Source organism: Empidonax traillii, unplaced genomic scaffold (assembly GCF_003031625.1).
Source record: "Empidonax traillii isolate 1590-97213 ecotype Southwest subspecies unplaced genomic scaffold, ASM303162v1 scaffold921:size271896, whole genome shotgun sequence".
In the NCBI taxonomy this organism is placed as follows: domain Eukaryota; kingdom Metazoa; phylum Chordata; class Aves; order Passeriformes; family Tyrannidae; genus Empidonax; species Empidonax traillii.
The window spans coordinates 26,401-31,888 of NW_020956114.1; positions in this window are offsets into that span (position 1 = coordinate 26,401).

A 5,488-nucleotide genomic window follows, 5' to 3' on the forward strand; every position below is an offset into this window, starting at 1 on the left:
TAGCTTAAAAGCTTAAATTCAGGTCACACAACAAAAAGACAGCACCAAAATACTCATTTGGAATCTTTGCATGCATTTCTTTCTGTTTTAACAGTAAGACACAAGGCATTCACTACTGATGTTTCTAGAAGATTGTACCACAATTCATTTTGGCCCTTGAGGAATAAAGGTCAGGCTTAAGCTAGAAAAACAGTGAAATGAATCGTCAGTCCACTGAGAATGTACCAGAGCAGAGGAAATATCAGCTGACAAGTTGACACTGTCAACTCCTAGACTGGTATGATATTTACACAACCTACTTTATGCAGACTTTAATTCGGCTTTTCATTTATGTGCCCTGAAATTCTGTGTTAACTCCTGTATTATCCTTGAGTATTTAGGGACTGAGCCATTTAATTTATGTGCTTAGATTATAGCTCTTCATCTTCCCTTTCAAATTTGAAGGTATAGAAAACTCTGACTGGATTGTAAGACAGAAGGAAAATAAAAGGGAAATCTTTTCCACTGCACCATCGTTCTGTCCCCAGCCTAATCATCAGCTTCATTTCAGAAACTCAGTGGTTTTCCCGGGCTGCAGCTATCTATGCACAGACTGTCCGTGTCCCTAAGAAGTGTTTTTTTCACTCTGGGAACCTGGTTTTATTTTCACTGCCTGTTTTTAGCAGCCTTCCTGTGCCTCCTGTGCTGCGTACTCACCGCTTGGCTTGGCTCTTACCCCAAGGCTCTCCATAGCTGCTGTTTGCAGCCCAAGACAGCTTCCTATATTTGAGCATGCTCTCTAGGCTACTTCCATCTCTCCGTCCCTCAGGAGCATTTATCCAGCCCTGTCATTCTCTTTTCTATGAATGTCAGACAGAAATGTACACTACTATATAATGGTATATAAATTATTTTGTTCACAGGAAAAGAAAAAAAGGGGTGAAACCTCTTTTAAAATAATATTTTATTGCGATAAGCAATAGAGGTTCACAGCTTGAATGTGAATAAGGTAAGAAAAGTATCAATTTTCTTCTGGTAGATACATGTGAATATATGACCATTTCCAGTTGACATAGAGCTGTGGATTTTAAGGCACTGGTTTACTTTAAACAATCAATGCTGATATCCCATATTGAGTAAGATGAACAGTTAGCCAAGCAGTTTAGTCAGTCATTCAGTTCTGCACTTATTTGATTAGAAGAAGGATGCAGAGTGATCTCCCAGACACACAACATTAACCTTCAATCAATAACCACTTTAATGGTAGATGGACTCCTTTCTTCAGGCCTCTTCCAGTTGCATTACTGTGGAATTGCTATTTGGATAATGATTAATATGCTCAATACATCAAATATTAATTCCTGTTTACACTGGAAAATGCTGCATTACGTATTTCCATACCACAGTGCCTGTCCTCTAGCCATGGACCTTGACAATGACAGGATTTTGATTACTTTCAGAATAGTCTCCATGATGAACAGGGATTCTATACTTGTAGTAATCAGTAAGGTAGAAAATGTTTATAATGTTGTAATTTGAAGGAACCTACATATTCTCTGAACTCTGAATTGCCAGAAGGAGCATTAGGAGCTGAGAATATGGATAAAAGAAATGCACATGTTAAGCCTTTTCCCCGCATATTTTTTCTTCTGTTCTTAATGTATCCAAAATTAAGAAGGTAATTTATAGAAGGTTATGGTTTGGGCAGAAAAATAACTTTGTTCTTAGCTCATCTGTGTTGAAATACAGTGGAAGCGCACAGTTAGATTGTAAATAGATATTCAGTTCTTAGAAATACACTAGGTTTAGAAAAAAACAGTAAAGAGATGGGTGCATTTCAGTGACATCATAATATAAATAATATATAATTATGTTACCCAGTTTAAGATATCATAGGGACTAGTGAAACTCCTTCCCACTAAGAACTTTGTAGGGTTTGGATCTCCCTGACATTCTCTCTAAAACGTTATTTATGGAAATCACTAGGAAAAAAACCCAAACCAAACCAAAACACCAAAAAACTCAAAAAAAACAACCAAACAGAAAACCAAACCAAACCAACCAATCAAACAAACAAACTCAAAAAGCTAAACTAAACCAGTATTAGAAACACGTTTTATGTTTAACTAAAATGTTGCTAGGATATTTAAAAGACTATTACATTTTTCCACTGATGCATCAATATTTGAAAAACTAATTTAATAGATCAACATTTGAAAAATTCTTTTAAACTCATTTGAAAATCATTTTTATTTTTTAAGGAAATCCTTGCTAAAATATATATATATATATATATATATACAAATTTTTAGAATCATGTACTAGTTATCTGGCTGTCTAAGGCATCAATGGCTATATTTTTAGTTGCCAAATTGACCCAATGGGATGATGAATCCTTATGTCAGTGACCTTATTCCTTCTAGCCCAGCCTTATCTCACAGATGAAAAAAGATAGTTTGGCTTGGTTTTGAAAATAAACAGACTAAAATAACCTTGAGCTGAGAAAAACATTTAAAAAAATAAAAAAAAATAAGTCAAGGATTAAAAAAGACAGTCAAGAGCCACCCTTCAAAAGAGTCTTACTTCCCTTTCTCACTAAAACCGGAGGTTCCAACTCCTGTGAGAGAATCTTGATCCATGTGTTCCACTTATTGAGACAAAAGGAATGGAGAGTCCAGCTGTGAAAGGGAATATGGGAATATTCCTATACTGCATGCAGAGCATGCAAAGCCATATTTGCAGGCCACACAAAGATGATTTCTACTCAGTGCTTATGTTCACCCAGACAGGCTATGGCACAAATCATTATAACTCTTTAATGTCTATTCTGAAAGAGTTACACTGAGACTAGCTAGAAACCAGATTAGATGCTCCCTTTTATGTTAGTGCTTTTCTGAGCCATTAGGAATTGTCCTCATGGTACAAAGTTCACAGGAGATGGATAGTGTTCCCAGTAGTACCGTCACCCAAAGCTCAAGATGCAGATTTCAAATCCAGCAAAGTTATACATAAGATGCCATGAATATCATCGTCTATTATAGTTTAAAAGCTGCTTATCCTTGTTGAAGTAAAGAAAAATTTGTTTTTGATATCACTTCTGCCAAAATTTATTCCTGAACAATTTACATATAGCACAGTCCTGTGAAGTCTACTGTAAAATAGATTGTTTCCATCCTCTAGTTTAATATAGGAATACAAACTAAAATTAAACCTGACTTTTATTTTCCACAACTGGACATCAAATACACATGACCAAATTTGGAGCTTGGATGAATTTTCTTATCATGAACTTTTCCATCTGGGCTTTGTATTAGGAAAAAAAAAGATTGCAAGAGGAATATGGAGGCTCTCTATTTTTAAACACTGTTGGACAACAATAGGAAGCCATCATTCTTTTGTAAGGAAATTCAGGAAACAGGTTGAAGTTGTCAGAAAACTACAGAATACTCATTAAGAATCTTCTTGCTCATTATTAACTCCAGACTTGATTTAAATTTACACTTCTTCATATTTGTTGACTCAGAGTCTTGCTTGCTTAAAGCTCAGTTGAAATTTCATAGAAAGGCAATAAAATTATTACTTTTGGCTTATATTTGTCAAATAATAAATAACCAGGCTCATTTTTTTTCCCATCTTTCTATATCACAGACACAACTCCAGTAGATCAAATCCTGGCAGCCTCGGCAAACACTATTAAATGACTTATACGACCACTTGAATGGTTTAATTCCTCATTATCTTTGTCATGCTTTATTCTAAGTGGAAAAAAGTCAGAGGAATTAAGTGAGCTAGAGCAGAGTCAAAGGTGAGCAACAGTTCAGACAAGACGCATGACAAGGGTCAAAACAGGAGAGGGGAAAAAATGGCACGTTGGTAGCAAATCAGTTATGTATTTTGCCACAATGAATAAAGAAATGTGAAGATTGGATCTTACAGCATTATTCAATGCAGGAATGGGGAAAAAAAATATTTCTACTTCTTTACATGTACCAGAATTGGCTATTGAAAACCCTGCCTATCTTTGTAGATGTAGCTTTTCAGTGTATTTATTGACATGTACCATTCTTACCAGAAGTTCTTTACATATACACCTTACCTCTAATGAAATGAGTCTTATTTGCATAATTACATTAAAAGTGATTTCTTTATGTAAAGAAGTGAAGCAAAATGGTTAGTCTGGCCTGAATAGCAAGCCTGTAGTCTAAGGTATTTGACGACCACTAATATATAAGTATTTCCAGTCTTTAATTTGCTGCACTATAGATTGAGGATACTCTGTTAAGAAATTACTATTATATTTTCCATTCAACCTTTTGCCTTAATTGCAAAACTGTGTGTCTCACAAGACTTGCACAGGAATGAAAAACTACATTTGTTAATACATATGTGGCAAGAGGCCAAAATTTGTCAAACTAAGACTGACAATTGAGCATTAATTGCAAATTTCCCAGTCATTATTACTTGTGAATAAATACCTGACTTATTGAAAACCAGCTATTTCTAAATACCTGTCTATTCCAAGTACATAAAAACTCTGAGTTCACACATATTTATCAAGCAATAGTCCTTTCAAATAGAAGATAGTGAATTTCAATTTGTTTTTAAACCTGCATTCATCATTGCAACTTGTAACATCACAGTGCATTTTGATCCTTTCTGTGATCCATACCTCAATGATGGAACGTTCACTGCTAACATCATGGCATGGCAGTCCAGTAAGAGTCCACTATCAAAGAGCTAATGATGCTGGTTGTAAAGGAATCAAACTGCAGTGCAGTATTCTTTCCCTCTCCTTACCTTTCAGGCAGTACTTTAATGAAGTGAAGAAAAGTGACAGAGACAGATGAGAACTCAGTGTGACAACTCTTTTCAGAGGCAGGCTGAGCCAAAACAATTTGATGCAAGCAATATGAGGATCAATAACACCTCCTAGGTTTGCTCATTCCATTTTCTACAGGCCTGTGTGACTCTACCTTTTTTTTCTTCCTGTTTATTTTTGTAATTAAAAATGTGGCAGACTAGTGATAGTGAACAATTTCTAGTGATTCGTTTTGGGAAAAGCAGTCAGTACCACCCTGGTGCAACTCTTGGGAATGTCTTGTAAATTTTACTGGTAAAACAAGACATTTAAGGTGTTCTCATTTCCAAAACACATTGGCTAGTCCAGTTCAATTAAGGCTACTGGTAGAGTGAAAAGGATAATAAAATTTCCTGGATGCTTCAGGGAAAAAATAGGTACAGTAAAATTATTTATTAAAAATAAGTTTTGTGTAGTACTCTCAAACTAAGCAAAGTCACCGGATCAAACTGTAGCTGAGGCAAACTAAATTAATTATATCAGCATCTAGCAAAGTAGAAACTGTCATGTAATGCCACATTGCAAAATACAAACTGTTACCTACTTGTCTATGATCCTCACAGAATACATTTCTTTACAATGTCACTGTTTTAGCACAGCACCTTTTTATCAAATGTCAGTTTAAACATAGTGTTGTTAAATATATTTTGG